General features: G+C 43.0%; 1 long non-coding RNA gene across 3 annotated transcripts in view; it reads left to right on the forward strand.

Annotated features, from left to right (window-relative positions):
- LOC138789747 (uncharacterized) overlaps positions 1 to 18,272 on the forward strand; it is a 165,614-nt gene that overhangs the window by 96,730 nt on the left and 50,612 nt on the right. The window contains exon 4 of one of the 3 annotated variants that reach the window (XR_011362784.1): positions 1,701 to 1,755. The exons of the other annotated variants lie outside the window; for them this stretch is intronic. This is a non-coding gene — a long non-coding RNA (uncharacterized lncRNA). Of the gene's footprint in view, positions 1 to 1,700; positions 1,756 to 18,272 lie in introns of those variants that run through there. 3 annotated transcript variants of the gene reach the window in all.

Raw genomic sequence — 18,272 nt, forward strand, 5'->3', positions numbered from 1 at the left:
GGCTGGGACTTCCGGTACAGGGTGCACGTCACTTCCTGTACCGGAAGTCCCAGCCGCCGCGACGCACACTGACCTTAGTGATGTCGCTGCCCGGGACTTCGCCTAGAAGCTGCTGATCTGTCGGGGGCAACACTCTTGTAATCGCAAGCAAAATGCTGCTTGCGGTCACAAGAGTGATTAAAAGGGTGGGAAGCCTATGGCTTCTCGCGCTGTCAATCAGAACACTGAACACCCGGGAGGCCCACTCGGCCACCGGGTGTTGTAGGCAGTAAGCTCCGGGGGCCCAGGCCACGGGCCCCCCGATGCTAGGGGCCCCGTAGCAGCCGCTACGGCTGCTATGGCGGTAGTTCCGCCCCTGATGTTATGTCATGATGTAAAAGGGGCATTACTCTCAAGCTTTTGCTGTTATTAAGTCTGAAGGGTAATAGAATAAAAATTCCCCCCAAAAATTCTGAATGTTTTACCTGTATCTTGTGGCAAAATCTCCTATACATGATGTATGGGAGAACAGATTTCATGTGAAAGGGGCATACATTAAACCGGGAGTGTAGACATATACCGGTTTCTCTCATGGAAGTAAGATTCGGACAGTTCAAGTCTCCAAGGGCTAGTCTTTACACCAGTGAGAATATCAGTGGAACAACTGACTTGATTCACATTGATGTTAGAGGCACCAGTTAAATGTTAGGATCAATAATTGTTTAGATCCCAAAATGGCTGTCTTCATTGCATGCAGTCATGTCAAAGCGATATCTGTGAAAAGCAGGATGAATGTAGATCTTCGCTTGATGTCAGGTATAACTATTTGATAGCTGTGAAAAGCATCACAATTCCCCAGCATCAACAGATACATCAGCCTTTCTAAATAATATATGTATATATATATATATATATATATATATATATATATATATATATATATATATATATATACACATATATTTCAAGGCATAAAATGATGTAAAACAGTGTATGTAATAAATTGCAGTCATGGTGCCTACTTATAATTCTCTTGCCCTATCTCCAGTTCTCTCCAATCTCTGTTGTTCTATTGGCCTTATTGGAGGGGCGGGTTAGACTATTATAACATATACTGAATGATCTCAGATTCTGTAGTTAAAGAAAACCTCAAGTGCTAACTGAGAGCGGGTTTGCCAATAATTATGTGATTGACACAAAAGAGATTATGTGCAATCAGAATCTCAACCCCTTTGGGGACATCTTTAACATGAGGATTAAACATTTCCAAGACAGGCGTTTGACGTTTTTTATGCTGAAGTATTCCTTTTAGTCTTTGATGTTTTTGTGCAGGGGAGAAGAGGCATGCTGAGGTGCCTCCTTTCTTGGGGTTCCGGTTTGACAAGTTTCTTTACTTTGTTTGGGCCCCGTCAGTTTAGATTTAACACTCAATGGGGCTGGCAGGAAAGAGCTGCAGTTTATAAGATTATCTGACATCTGCTCATCACATATGCAGATTTGGCTCCATCATGAAAGCCTTTTTGCTTGGTCTGCTTTGGTCAACTGCACTTGAGAACAGCAGTCAGGGACTGCTGTGTGACCTGTCACCTGGGATATTATTGACTTGATCTGTGCAAGCCACAAAGCCACTTGTCCTATTTCATACTTGTGTTTCTTCAAAATCCATAGTAATAAAACTTCCGACTTTATTCCTGCCAACATCGTCTGATTTACATTTTCAGTGTACCCGCCTGCTGTCCATTTCTGAATTTCTCCATGGTCCAAGCAAGTTTCCCAGCAAAGTACATGGAAAACATTTATAGTAAATTTAGTTAGATTGTTCATATAAAGCACATTTACAGTATCTTTGACTTTTATACATAAATATAATATAAATGATTATTTTAAAAAAATTATAGGATACACAATGATGCTTGAATGTGGATGATCTAAAGTCCTTAATTAATGTATAAATATGACTAAATGGATCTCCATTAAACTGATATACTGTATATATTTAGAAGCACCTCTAAACATGTGGAAGCAATGTAACAGTATTAACACTTTAAGGGGAATGTGTCAAGTAAATTTTCTTTTACTGATTAGAGTCAGATACTAAAACGTATTCTCTTATTCTAATCTGTTTCTATTTTCTGACTTAAATTTTTGTTATTTAGCTTTCTGTACATTGTTAAGGGGACTGCCATATTGCCTGGACTGTTATAGCATTTATTGACATGCTTTACAGCAAGACTCATGGACATAGACAGCAATAGACAGACTCTGGCCATTTAAGAGGAATGTAAAATGTAATTGAGCTTGCTCTGTGACCTTTGAAAAGGTAATTTCACAGGGAGCTGCTATTGCCTTGTATTGCTGCTATCTATATACTGGTGGCACATGTTGCTGAAATACTGTAAGGATCACTTTACAGCAGCCTCCTCTTATCACCACAGACACAACAGGAAGTGTCAGCTTAATTTTAGCCCCATTGGTGAGAATAAAAGCTTACATTATAGTATAAATAGAAAAATGGAAAATTAAAAAAAAAAAAAAATCACCAAAAACTCCTAAAAATATATCTTTATCATAAAAACATTATTTAAACAATAAGTCAGTTTCTGATGACACGTTCCTTTTAAATTCTCCTCTTCTTATATCATTATTTGCTTTACAATCTAGCTTCTCTACCTTTGCAGGTAGAAATGTCTGTAAACATCAGACATGGTAGAATTTAATATAATAACAATTTGGGAATGTCAAAAAATGTAGTGTCTTAGTGATTTGGTTATTGTTAGTTGCTTTACATCTGTCTGTGCATCTAAAAAAAAGTTATTTCTTTTGAATCCTCTACACAAATGCAGGCTTGGAGGAGTGTAATTATCTCCTATGAGAACAAAGTTTTGTGCATATTGAAAGCCAACCTGCATTATCATCTTTTTCCAAGATTGTAAACATCTTTCACAGTCATGATGCCAGTTAGGGGCCCTATTACACAAAGCAATTATCGTCCGTATTCGGCTGATACCGACCGGTACGTTAGCGGATAATCGCTTTGTGTAATAGAAGACATCAATCAGCCGGCAAGATGTCGGCTGATCGCTGTCTTTCAATAGGCTGAAACACCAATGATCAACCTGTTAATGATCAGCTGCCGTTGCTCCATGTAATAGGAGTGGCGGCATCAGACAGCTGCTGTCCCCTATGGGCTGCCCAGACGATCTAATGATCACCCTGGCAGCCCCCTGATGCCTCCCTGGCATTTGCTTGCTCCTCCTTGCTCGCTGTCGACGCGTGTAATAGTGACGGCAGTGTGGGAACGAGGAGCGAGCTTCCTCTCCACATCACCCCGTGTAATAGTGGCTTTGGACAGTCCCCATATACACAATAGCAACAGTAGCCCTACTGGTCCACTATTATACAAATTCTAGAACAAGCTATAAAGATCTAACTCTCCCACCTCTTTAGTCTTGACCTGGAATACATCAAATGAATAATAATCCATTAAAACCATAAAATCTTCAGACAGTCACACAGTGTGTATAAGTAGCTCAAATGGTTTGCCTTATGAAGACAATCCCTGTCCATACGCCCTGTTGGACAGGAAGCTCCCCTGTTCAGGCCAGGACACAAGCAGCTTCCATTCTGGAAAATTAAAAACATGCAAAAATGGGGAACACATAAAAATACTACACAAACCTAGACAAATTCAATACTATGGGTCTGGAGCTGCAAGGCAATAGAGCCGAGTCAGAGTGCCACTTACAGCAAGTTAATCTCTTGTTACTGACATTATTTTAGTAACTCCTTTAGCCACACTTTTGTCCTGTAGAGACCTAATTGAAGCATTTTATAATTGTATAAATGCTATTTTCTATTTAGTGGTAATAAATGGAAAGCGGGGCAATTTAAAAACAGCAAATCATTTTTATCACAGTGACTAAGAAGCGCCCTGTCACGTTCCATGTTCGAGCCTGTTACCGCCACTTTGGAAGTCATTATACACTATTCTAATTGCATCCAATCTTTGGAGTGATGATGCAACATAGAAATAGAATTTGTGAATGATCCATAGTGTTCACATCATCTGCACAAAGACTTACAAAGTGTTAAAAATCTATTCCTCTTCCACATTGCTGGTTCCAGGATGAGAAGCAGCTGGTTCCTGTCGGAACGTACATCCCTGAACACACCTCTAGAAGATTATCCCGTCATTAAATATTTGTAGGATAACAGGAGAAGCCTAATTTAGTTTTTGTTTCTTTCTCTCTGTGGTTTAATCACAGATGAAAGAGACTAATAGCACTACAGAGCTTTCTGGTGATCAAAGGCCGATCAATCCTCTTTGTGGAGTAATTAACTATTTGCTAAACTTGCAGAATTGATTTCCATTTAGGGCTAAGAGAGAGGGTTTTAAATGAAGACCGATTTACCAGGCGTGAGGAGAGAATCCAAGCTCTGATGCCAAGAGATATTCTACATGACGAATTAGCGTCTGCGTTCACATGTCGAGAAATACGACTAGCTCCTGGCCCTGTCTCTCCAGGCTGGCAGAAATCAGATTTAAAGGTTGATTTTCCCGATCAGATATAAAGTGGCCTTTAAGAGGGACTCAGAGCATGCGGGCAGGTCCTGTTACACTTTGGTCATGTTTGTGTCTATTAAAGTGACACTAGAGCTTCTTCTAGATCAGTGACACACTTGTGTGCGGCTTGTGAATCATGTTACCCTGTTAACCTAACTGGCTAATCCTTTTTAGGACCATAGCTGACCTAATGTTAGTGGTATGTTAAAGAAGTCTCTGTCTCCTGGAGCCATGCGATTAACCTATTAACTGCCAGGGGCTCAGAGAATCTGTAGGCATTAAGAGTATAGTAACAAAGACAAAGTCTGGCAAAGCTACTAGCGGTCTTGCCACAATGACTTTCTGCTACATCAAAACTTCCCTGTGTGAATGTATCATTGGAGTTCCAGAAACAGAGGTGACCTCTAACTTAGCAATATGCTTTCTGTTAAAGAGGTACTCACACCATAGACATCTATTGCACACCCATGGGATATAATATAAATGTCTGGGATTTGCACTTATGTGGATAGATGGGTTTTCAAACACAGAAATGAAAAGCTGAACATAGGTGCAGGCCCAAGAAGTAATGAGACATTAATAGTATATCCTATGGATAACTAGCTGATTGCTGGTGGTCTGACTTCTAAGGCCCTGAGTAAGGGTCATGTCTTTTAACCATATCCAATAAAGGTTACATTTTATACTAAAGAGGGGGGGGGGTACCTGGTTCCCCAGGTTGTTTATCAAATACTGGATTCAGATACATATAGTGTTTATTTGCAGTAAGGGCCGGTTCACACAGAGCAAAGGTGGCAAAATTCCCTGGTGGAGCTCTTCGCTGCAGAATCCCGTCTGCCTCAGTGTGTCAATCTGAGGGCTTCCGTGCTTCCGCTTCCATCGCTCTCCGCTCAACGAATTGACACGAGAGCATCAGAATGGGCAGAAGCTGAGGCGCGTGAGCCCTTCCATTGACACACTGTGTGACACTGAGGCAGGCGGGATTCCACGGCGCATAGCTCCGCAATGGAATTCCGTCACTTTTGCTCCATGTGAACTGGCCCTTACTTTGAAAAAGATCTATATAATAATGTATGAATGTATGTACATCCGTCTGTCTGTACTTTATAGAATTCTCAACGGCTGAACTTTGAGACCAAATTTGGTATGCAGGTAAATTGGGTGCCCAGGAAGGTTAAAGTGTCCCAAGCTTGCCAGATGTACAGAAGAGGAGGGGGATGGAGAAGACCGACCCATAGAAATGAATAGGAAAATCTCCACACTGCTCACACTGGTGACATCATTAGAGCTGTGTGTCTCCCCAGCAATAGGTGAGGGGATTAGCCTCATAGAGACCTTCAGCTGATCTTGCAGCATTTAGTTGAGTTTGAAAACTCTTTAGAACCAACTGGAATGCCTTCTCATTGCTTGAATGTAAAGGTTGGTGCTTCAGTTATTGTAATGCAGAATGTAGATGCTCCAAAACTGTGTAAAGAAATCAAGATCTGCATTGATTCATGTCATCCCCATATGCTGGAAGTGACCATCCTTACTGGATGTGCTGCTGTGAAAAAAGTTTTCATTTCATAAACTCCACTGATTATCACAGATTAAAAAGAATACCTTTTAAATTATTAAAGTTTCCAGTTAAGCTATCATTTGCAATGAGAATAAACAAAGCACAAGGCCAATCACTGCAGGTGGCGATATATATGTGGATTATGCATGTTTTTTGCATGGAAAATTGTGGGTTGCTGCTCCAGAGTTGGATCAGGTAAAACTCTTTATGTCTATGACCTGGCAATAAAACTGCCAATGTTGTTTATAAACAGGCTCTGTCATGACATGACATCTCAGTTTGGCTATTAGATATTTAAGTTTTTAGTTTATTTCTAATGTGCATGAGTTCCTATTTACATAAACAGTGCATAGCTGTTGGGGTAAATATTGTTTATAGGGATATATAGGGCTTCTATCATCTTACCCATAAAAACACTTCAAACCCAGGCAGCACCAGGTACATTTTCTAGTCATTTATGTAATCTTGTTGAATAGTTTGAGATCTAAAACACCACCACAACTGTCCCTATGATTAATCTGGCTATGACTTTAGATTAGTTTGTCTATATTTTTGTTATTGTAATCTACAAAGGACTGATACCCCTTACTGTATATAACATCATTCTCACTTGCAAATTACCTTCCAGCAGCCAATTAAACACATACAATCGCTCAGGGTTCCTCTAGGTAGATCTGAAACTAAAGGTAATTGGACATAATTATTGCATAATTATTAAACTTCCAAACACCCACATCAAAGGCATTTATTGTAACAATACTTTCGCCACTCTAAATACAAATGGTTAGATTCCAACCTTGTTCCGTCATTTTCAATAACTTGGCATATAGTAATATACATCTTGTTATTGACCCAAAATTTCTCCATCTGTCTGATAGGGGTCATTCACATGTCTGTAAAATTCTGTCTGTGCACAGCAAATGTTCTGCGGACTGGACTGGGAGCTCCCAGCATCATGATTAATTATGATGTCGGGAGCTCCTAAGCAGTTTAAAAGTTTGCGCTCAAGTACTGACAAAGTCACAAGGCTATGTCATTACACTAGCGCAAACTTTTAACTCTTAAAGGACCCGGACAATTTACATTTTTGCATTTTCGTTTTTTACTCCTTGTGCTTAAAAGGCCATAGCAGTTGCATTTTTTCACCTAGCACCCCACCCCAATTTTTTTCATAAAGGACACTGCAAAAGCAGGAAAAAATTCAATGTGTGGTGAAATTGAAAAAAAAAAAACACATTTCTTTTATTTGGGGTTTTTCGTTTTTACGCCGCTTGCCCTGGGGTAAAATTGACTTGTTATCTATGTTCCTCATATATATTTTATCTAATGGCCTGTAAAAAATTCAAACCATTGTTAACAAATATATGTTCCTTAAAATCGCTCTATTCCCAGGCTTATAGTGCTTTTATTCTTTTGTCTATGGGTGTGTGTGAGGTGTCATTTTTGCGCCATGATGTGTTCTTTCTATCGGTACCTTGATTGCGCATATGCGACTTTTTGCAAGTAATCGGATGCAGATGTCAACTTTGACAGCTGCATCCGATTACTTTATTATGTAATAGCCGTGGTTCCAGGCGACATGCAACGCCCGGGACCGCGGCGGTTCAGAGCACGGGCCGCCGCGCGGCCCCGCTCTGAACACACGTAGGCGGCCCTGGACGTACAGGTACGTCCAGGGTCGCCTAAGGGTTAAACTGCTTAGGAGCTCCCGACATAATCACTTTACTGAAACTGAGCTTCAAAACTCCTACTAAACTGGAGATAGGAGGCATGCTGTCTTTGGGAGAAAGCAGACATGTTTTTCTAATCCTGGTTAACCCCTTTAAGGTTCCCTAACATAAAAACAAAGATCAGCATGTTGTATTTACAAATGACCAATCCTTTGTTCTCCCAAAAGATAAACCTCGACCAGAGACGTCTGAAAAATAAACATGTATGATATGTCACATATGTAACATATAGCCACAGGTTTTCAGATTAGGCACATTAGGCACAAGGGCCTACCTCACGGTTCTTAATAACTTTGTTCTGATAAGTGGCATAATATTGGTAAAAACAGAACATTTAGTTGTATACATTATATGGAGTAAAAAAAAAAAAAACATTAGGCTCCTTGAAAACCCCTTTAAGTTATATCCTGCTTTCTGTGTGTCTGACTAGCAGCTCGTATACCTCATTGAGCTGACTCATTGCCAGGTAATTGTATTAGGGAGCAATACTGCAGCATGAAAGACAATTCTGCCAGCCCTGTGTATCTGTGTGTGAATCTACTGAGACAATTTGAGAGTATATTAGACTACAGCCTGAGTGGGGTGACCTCTGTAGGATTGGGGTTGACACTTGAACGAAGGCATGTGTCCTTTTAAAGGACAGTCCTACCAGAAGACTTTTATCTCTTTTAAATTACATTACTAGAGTCGGCTTGTTCTCTTTAAATATATCTGTTCCTTCTCTTTCTGTCTCTGTCAGTCTGTTACTTGCTGATTACTGTTAAGTTGGCCATTTTCCCGCCTTGTCGTACTTACCCATAATGTCTGTGGTTGTTCTTTTCTTCTCACAAGCTTTTTGCACGTTTGAGGCTATTGTGTTTTATGTACGGTTTACAGATCATTTTCCAGCTGTATCTTTAAAGAGCACCTCTTACAGTAGTCATTTTGTGACCAGAATCATAAAAGCTATCCCTTCAGCCATTCTCGCCCTAAAGACCAATGCATATTTTTTTTGTGTAAGCCACCCAATAAGTTTTTAATTCCTTAACAGAAAAGATTTGTGATGTTTCCAAGTGACTCTGTTGATTGTACTTATAGAGTTGATCCCCTAAAATGATGGAACCATAGGATACCTTTGTTATGTGTCTTTTTATACAATGTATTTGCCTATAGTTCTGTTTCAATAATTGCAAATATATGTGTAATATATTAATTGGTATCTTATAGACATAAAAAGGCTAGACATAAAAATAATGGCAGGACTTGTGATAAAACTAGATAAAAAAAAAAGTGGAGCTCTAGATAAATAAAATGTCAAGGTTAAAGGGTTTGGCCACTTTATAATAATATTGTTCATTGTACAGTATTAGTAAGTGTACTCACAGCCCTTACTGACAGCAGCTCCCTGTGTACCTCATAGAGCTAAAATCAGACTTCTCTCCTCCAGGCTGTGCTGTCCTGCTCTGTGGTGAGTCTGTCCATAAGATGGCTATCATGGGGGACCATGTGACCATGCCCCGCCCCCCAGTGTCCTCCATAGGCATACACAGGCCCAGTGGTGGACACTGGGGGCAGGGCATGGTCACATGCTCTTCCATGCCAGCCATGTTATGGACAGACTCACCACAGAGCAGGACAGCCCAGCCTGGAGGTGGGGAGTCTTATTTTAGCTCTATGATGTACAAAGGGAGCTTCTGTCAGTAAGTATAATGAGTACAGTTCTAATACTGTACACTGAGCAATTTTACTATAAAGTGGCTAACCCCTTTAAGTGTTCTTGGTCAGTTTTTTTCAAAGTTATTTAGCCATGTACCCTGATATTAAAGTATGATCATGTATGGGGTTGTATGGGATCATGTAAGGTCTACATAAATAAAAAGATGACACATGTATTAAGAAAAAATGCATGATAGGGGAGAATCTGTGGATAAATAAGAATATTAGGTTAGGAGTTAGCACTTCATGAATGTAGTAGTGGATATGTTGTACACAGGGCTGTATTTGCCATTAGGCACTCATGGTCCTGTGCCTATGGAAGCAGTGATGAGGGGTGCAGCACAGCTCAAGTGAGTTTAAAAAAAAAAAAGATAAATATTTTTAATGTAATGCTGCTGCGATAATGTGGCCTGGAGAAAGCAGCAGCCACTCATTATGTTGTGGATTTATGATTGATTTCACTCCTTTCATGGTGAAATCTTTCTGACACTTGTGGAATCACCCTAATGGGGTATATGCAGTCTGAGCGCCTAGGGCTGCACAAGCTGTAAATACTGCCCTAGCTGTACACGAATAAAGAACAGTGGACTAAGGAATCTGTAGAGCATTTCCAATTAACTGTTTCTGCGTCTTTGTAATTTCTTATATATCACAGATATGCTGATGGTTTTATGGTCAAGTCAAGCCTATCTTTCCTAAAAAACTAATGGCCCTAAGAATTCCGGACTTGTACTACCAAAAACATACAGTATGCCTGTGGTCTGTGGTACCAATGCACAGGTGTATTGCTCAGTGATAATGTCACTAGGTGCCAATATGTAACAAGTGTTCTCACAATGAGAGGATATTTATTTTTGCAGGGAGGTGAAAATTACCCTTGCAGCTCAGGTATACTCTGACCTTTCATGTTTCACAAGGTGTTGTTGATGTATATTAGTAGAATAGATTCCACCAGCAAAGGTTCAAGCTAATAAGAATTTCTTGTCTGTTGTCCATTGTGATCTTTTGCATATTTATTTTTTTGAAGATAGCAGCAAATCTTCAATATTAAAATGATAAGTTCAAGAGCCCAAAAATATCCTATACAGACTATGTGCTACAGATCAGAGTTCATGGCTCCCTGCATCCTCATTTATTATGATGCCGGGAGATCCAAAACTGTGCAAAGATTTAAACAGTTTCTGAACTCCCAGCATCATAATAAATGATGATGGCGGGAGACCTGAACTGTTCCATAGCACATCTTCCGTATTTACGGACCATTTACGGAATGTGTGAATGCCCCCTGAGATAGATGCATCAACTTAAAAGAAAGAATCAACAGACAACATGAATCGGTGTATGTGAGACAGAGGGGAAACATGGAAGTAGTCTATATAAGACATAGGAAGAAAAACAGAAGCAGTCTATATAAAACAAAGGGGGCCATGGGAGGAGTCTATGTGGGAAAGAGAGAGGGAGGAACATGAAAGCAGTGAACATGAGACATGAAGTACCATGGTGGCAGTTTGTGTTAGAGACAGGAGGGTCATGGAAGAAGTCTATGTAAACCTAGGGGGAACATGGATCTATGTAAGGCAGACGGAAACATGGAGGTAGTCTGTGTTAGACAGAGGGTAAACATGAGTCAGGCAGAGGAGGGACATGGAAGCAATGTACATGAGACAGAGGGGGGCAGCAGTCTGTGTGAGGAAAAAAGGAGCACATGGGGGCACTCTGAGAAAGAGGTACTTAAGGAGGCAATTAGTGTTAAAAGGAGGGGAATATGGGGCAGTCTGAAAACAGTGGAGCATAATAGTCAGAAAGAAGGAAATAAGGGAGAAGTCTTAGAAAGAAAGGTGCATGGGGAAGCAGGCTGTGTTTGATGAAGAGGGGGGACATGGTGCGTAGTCTACCGAAGGAGGACCATGGAAACTAGTACACAGGGGGTGGGTTGTATGATACTTGATGGCAGTGTTGTAATTTTAAGGGTCATTGAGGTTGTAGTTGTGTCTGAGCTTCTAAACTAGGGAACCCACAGGCCCCCCTCACCATGCTACAGTTGAATTCTGCTCAATGACACAACAAAACTAGCCTCTTCTGTCTCCTTTCCTATTTACCCCTCTCCATGTATGTTCTTAAAGAGTCTCTGTCAGTAGGTTCATCCTGCCATATCTAAGGGTGGAATAAACTAGTGACAGAGAAGCTGAACAGAATGGTGTATCACTTACATCTGTGCAGCTGATTCAGAGATATCTGCCTGAATAATGAGCACTGCACACTAGTCCTATCCATTATGTGTGTGTGCTCAGTAGTCCTCCATATTCATGAACACCAGATCCCTCTACCCACCAACTGCCAATTGGCAGTTGTCTGCCTATACTACTGTGTATAGGCAGACAGCTGTTGATGAGCAGCCAGAGGGTGGAGGGAGTGGCACTGCATGAAGCCCATTCTCCCACATATTAGGAGAATGAACAGTTAAACAGAATCAGTTCGGCGCTCTGCTCATTGAGTCTGCCACAGGCAGGCTCAATGAGCAGAGCACCTATTACAGTAATCAATGCTATGCCTATGGCATAGCAATGTTCAGTGTATGCAATCTATTAATTGCATGTAAAAGTCCCCCAAGGGGTCTTTAAATGAGTGGGATGAAAAAAAAGTAAAAATGTTTTTAAAAATACCCCAAAGCCCCCCCCCCCCCCAATAAAAATTAAAATCACCCCCTATCCTATAGTATAAATAAAACAGATAAAAATAAATAAATGAACATATTATATACCGTGGCATGCGTAATTGACCGATCTATTAAAATAACAATCGCCATCCTGTACGGTGAACGGCGTAAACGAAAAGAGGGAAAAAAGAAAAAAGCTCAAGGATTACCAATTTTTTGTTACTATATATATATATATATATATATATATATATATATATATATATATAAATATAAAAATAATTGATTAAAACGTCCAAGCTTCACAAATATGGTATTAATAACAAGTAGAGATCATGGCGCAAAAAAGACACCCCATACAAACCCGTAGATGAAAAACTAAAACCGTTATAGGAGTCACAATAGGGCTGTTTTATTAATAATTAATTGCAAAAAAAAAATTTTTTAAGTATTTCATAAAAACAAAAAAAAAAACACAGAAAATCTGTGTAAACCTGCATATGGTTGCAGTCGGACTGACCTATGGGATAATGGTATCATGTCGCTTAAACCGTATGTGCATTACGTAGACACAGGAACCCGCCAGAAGTTACAATATTGTATTCTTTTTTCCAAGTTCACCAATTTATACTTTCATGAATAATATTTTGGGGGATACATTATACATGTTATGGTAGAATAAAAGACTCCATTACAAAGTACACCTAGGGAGGAGGAAAAAACGAAAACGCAAAAATGAAAATTGGTGCGGTCCACTGGGTCATTTTTGGCTGGGTCCTCAAAGAGTTAAAGGAGAACTCCAGCCAAATCTAAAAATTCCGGGGAAAGCAGGGGTGGGGGAACATAATAAAGAAGCCATACTTACCCGTACCTGTGCAGTGTGCCTCCTCTGGCCTCCTGCAGCTCCTGGTCCGGTGATGTCCCATCCTGGCTCAGAAATGTTTGTTCAGCAAGCCAGTGACTGGGGTGGGACACCGCTACAGTCACTGATCGGATCAGCGTGTACTTCCCGCTGGGACATTACAATGCAGGAAGCAGGTAGAAACAGGAGAACGGCAGGCGTTAGAGACTTGGTGACACTGCACTGCAGGGCACAGGGACAGGTTAGCATAACTTCTTTATCATGTTCCCCCCACCCGACCTGGACTGTTCGATTTTTCTGGAGTTCTTTCCAAAGGGGTTATCAAGCATTAGAAAAACATGGCCACTTTCTTCCAGAGACAGCATCACTCTTGTCTCCAGTTCAGATGTGGTTTGCAATTAAGCTCCATTCACTTCAATAGAACTGAGTTGCCAAACCTATTGCAAACTGGAGACAAGAATGGTGCTGCCTCTGGAAAAAAGTGGGCATGTTTTTCTAATACTAGGTAACCCCTTCAAGTCCTGACAGCATACAGGGGGCAAAGGTACGTTCTGTTGTGTTGAAGAGTATGTTCAACTCTATGCAAAATTAAAAAGAAAATGCAGGCATAGTAATTCTAGCTTACCCAAGTCCCCATAGCAATTTCTGTTTTAATCCGCTATGTTTTGGTGCCACTGTGGAAGTTTTTTTTTTCACCCATCTTTTCTTTACTTCCTGGTTTGGATCATTTGAGAACAGGACCTGCTAAACTACATAGACTACATAAACTACATAGACTAATGGTGCGTTTACACGAAGTGATAACTGGCCCGATCGTACGATTAACGATGTCAGAGTAACGATTTTTTTTTCATAACGATCAGCGTTTAGACGGTACGATATATCGTACGGAAAAATCGCTTTGCGATCGCTCGCCCGCAGCCAGGCGCGCCCGCTGCCCGGCCCCCCTCTCGCAGCCCGGCCTCCCGCTCATCCGCAGCCCCCTGCGCCGGCTCGATCGCCACCCCCGCCGCTCTCATCGCCACCCCCGCCGCTCTCATCGCCGCCCCTGCCGCCGGCGCTCCAGTCACCGCCCCCCCCTCCCCCACCGCTGCCGCTCTGATCGCCACCCCCGCCGCCGCTCCGGTTGCCCCCACCCCCGCCGCTCCGATCGCCACCACCACCGCTCCGATCGCCCCCGCCGGCCCCCGGTCATACGTTACCTGCTCCACGCAGCAGGTCCTTAGCCATCCCCGACTCCGCTCTTCAGTACACTGATTGGCTGAAGAGGGGAGCCGGGAATTTCAAACGGCTCCTCTTCAGCCAATTAGTGCTCCTCTTCAGCCAATCAGTGCTTTGAAGAGCGGCGTCGGGGATGGCTGAAGACCTGCTGCGCGGAGCAGGTAACATATGACCGTGGGCCGGCGGGGGCAATCGGGGCGGCAATGGCGACGGCGGGGGGGTGGCGACCAGAGCGGCGGCGGCGATCAGAGCGGCGGGGGTAGCGATCGGAGCGGCGGGTGGCGATCAGAGCGGCAGGGGTAGCGATCGGACCGGCGGGGGGGGGGGGGCGACCGGAGCGGCGGGTAGTGATCAGAGCGGCGGTGGTGGCGATCGAGCCGGCGCAGGGGGCTGCGGATGAGCGGGGAGCCGGGCTGCGAACAGGGGGCCGGGCGGCGGGCAGGGCGGCGGGCGGCCGGACTATCGCGCAACGACTGTTTACACGGAACAATCGGCAAATTTTTTGCGAACGACGTTTGATGACATGTTGAAAGATCAAAACGGACGATTGCTCGTTCGTCGTTTGATCGTTTGCTGCGTTTACACGTACGATTATTGTTCGATTTCGATCGTTATCGCGCAAATTCGCCCGACAATCGTTACGTGTAAACGCACCATTAGGGACCTTTTACACACAAAGATTATTTTACAGATTATCTGCCAAAGATTTGAAGCTAAAACCAGGAATGGATTTGAAAAGAGGAGAAATTTCAGGCTTTCCTTTATTACCTGTTCTCTGTTTATAGTCCATTCCTGGCTTTGGCTTCAAATCTTTGGCAGATAATCTGTCAGATAATCTTTCTGTGTAAAAGGGCCCTAAATCTCTGTGTGCCGGTGCCCGTCCCCTTCCACCAGCCTACTTCTTGTAACTCCTTCCACATTCCCTCCCCCCAGTGACCACTATCTAAAGTAAGAACCACACAAACATCAGCACCCAGCCATCATTTCCCTTTATGATTCCAAAGCATATCCCCATAATAGAAGCAGCCAGCACAGTCAGCTCTTCTGCATTGCATAAAGTATCTATAGAGAAGAGCTGACTGCCACTGAGGTCCAGTGATGTCCCTGCATGTATATGACTGCCACTGAGGTCCAGTGATGTCTCTGCATGTATATGACTGCCACTGAGCTTCAGTGATGTCCCTGCATGTATATGACTGCCACTGAGCTCCAGCGATGTCCCTGCATGTATATGACTGCCACTGAGCTCCAGCAATGTCCCTGCATGTACATGACTGCCACTGAGCTCCAGCGATGTCCCTGCATGTATATGACTGCCACTGAGCTCCAGTGATGTCCCTGCATGTATATGACTGCCACTGAGCTCCAGTGATGTCCATGCATGTATATGACTGCCACTGAGCTCCAGTGATGTCCCTGCATGTATATGACAGCCACTGAGCTCCAGTGATGTCCCTGCATGTATATGACTGCCACTGAGCTCCAGTGATGTCCCTGCATGTATATGACTGCCACTGAGCTTCAGCGATGTCCCTGCATGTATATGACTGCCACTGAGCTCCAGTGATGTCCCTGCATGTATATGACTGCCACTGAGCTCCAGTGATGTCCCTGCATCTATATGACTGCCACTGAGCTCCAGTGATGTCCCTGCATGTATATGACTGCCACTGAGCTCCAGTGATGTCCCTGCATGTATGACTGCCACTGAGCTCCAGTGATGTCCCTGCATGTATATGACTGCCACTGAGCTACAGTGATGTCCCTGCATCTATATGACTGCCACTGAGCTCCAGTGATGTCCCTGCATCTATATGACTGCCACTGAGCTCCAATGATGTCCCTGCATGTATATGACTGCCACTGAGCTCCAGTGATGTCCCTGCATCTATATGACTGCCACTGAGCTCCAGTGATGTCCCTGCATCTATATGACTGCCACTGAGCTTCAGTGATGTCCCTGCATGTATATGACTGCCACTGAGCTATAGTGATGTCCCTGCATGTATATGACTGCCACTGAGCTCCAGTGATGTCCCTGCATGTATATGACTGCCACTGAGCTCCAGTGATGTCCCTGCATGTATATGACTGCCACTGAGCTCCAGTGATGTCCCTGCATCTATATGACTGCCACTGAGCTCCAGTGATGTCCCTGCATGTATATGACTGCCACTGAGCTCCAATGATGTCCCTGCATCTATATGACTGCCACTGAGCTCCAGTGATGTCCCTGCATGTATATGACTGCCACTGAGCTCCAGTGATGTCCCTGCATCTATATGACTGCCACTGAGGTCCAGTGATGTCTCTGCATGTATGTACAAGCTCTGCAGGATGGGAGGAGATGATGGGGGGAGTAGTGATCACTGTTCTCTCCTTCCATAGAGCACAGATAGTCCATTTCTTCTCCACAGAACACTGCACTATTAGGCAGCAGGGTCAATTTCTGGGATTCTATTGGCTCTGAGGGACCATGTGATGAAGGTCCTGAAGAGCACTGTCAGTGGCTAAAAAGGAACATGTGACCCTGAGTGTAACAAACTAATAGGAATCTCTCACTGCCAGGATCGCCCAGTGCTATGAGACGTTCTGTGATGTATTGGCACAAAATGGAGGACAGTAATATGCATTGTGACAACAGTCATAGAAGTTTTTTAGAACTACAGAACTTCCTGCAGCTGTAGAGGTGGTCAAAGTCAGGGAAAATTACCAGACTGGAATTGGGAGCACATGGGTGGTATGTATAACACTGGGAAAGGAACAGGAAGAAAGAAAAAGGTTTTAAACTGCACAACCCCTTTAAGTGGCAGAGCAGCAACTTAGTTTGATTTTTGGAGAACCTTTCATGATGTCATTACCATGTGACTAGTCATGTATATGGGAGGAGCCAGGCACCAGGCTGTGCAGTTGGGAAAAATATATGCATACACACATTATACTATGCATTGTATGCCACACGCTCTGTGCATTGCATGTTCACACATATACACACACCCCTCTACAATGTGTGCTACACACACACCTCTACATTGTGCACATGGGTGCACACATGACTCTGCACTGTGTACTGCACACACCCAGATTTGCACTGTATACTGTACACACATCCAAGATCTGCTGCAGATTGATGCAACCACACATCCAGGATCTGCTGCAGATTGATGCAACCACAAAGGATCTGCTGCAGATTGATGCAATCACACATAGAGGATCTGCTGCAGATTGATGCAATCACACATAGAGGATCAGCTGCAGATTGATGCAATCACACATAGAGGATCTGCTGCAGATTGATGCAATCACACATAGAGGATCAGCTGCGGATTGATGCAATCACACATACATGATCTGCTGCAGATTGATGCAATCACACAGGATCTGCTGCAGATTGATGCAATCACACATATAGTATATTTTGCAGATTAATGCAATCACACGTACATGATCTGCTGCAGATTGATGCAATCACACATACAGAACCTGCTGCAGATTGATGCAGTCACACATACAGTACCCACTGCAGATTGATGCAATCACACATACAGGACCTGCTGCAAATTGATGCAATAACACATACAGGATGTTTTGCAGATTGATGCAATCACACATACAGGATCTGCTACAGATTGATGCAATCATACATACAGGACCCGCAGAAGATTGATGCAATGACACGTACAGGACAAGCTGCAGATTGATGCAGTCACACATACAGGACCTGTTGCAGATTGATGCAATCACATTTACAGGATCTGCTGCAGATTGATGCAATTACGCATACAGGACCTGCTGCAGATTGATGCAACATAGAAAGTAATTTAATGCTAATCTCATTTCTAGGACAAAAAGAGGGGCAGAGGGACTTGGCTCAAAAGTAGGGTCTGTCCCTCCAAAAGAGGGACACTTGGGAGGTATTCACTTATGCACACATTGCTCTGTATATATACGCCACACACACCTCTGCGCTATATGCAACACATACCAAACTCTGGAACGCACACTAT

The sequence above is a fragment of the Dendropsophus ebraccatus genome, chromosome 4 (genome assembly GCF_027789765.1).
Source record: "Dendropsophus ebraccatus isolate aDenEbr1 chromosome 4, aDenEbr1.pat, whole genome shotgun sequence".
Classification (NCBI taxonomy): Eukaryota; Metazoa; Chordata; class Amphibia; order Anura; family Hylidae; genus Dendropsophus; species Dendropsophus ebraccatus.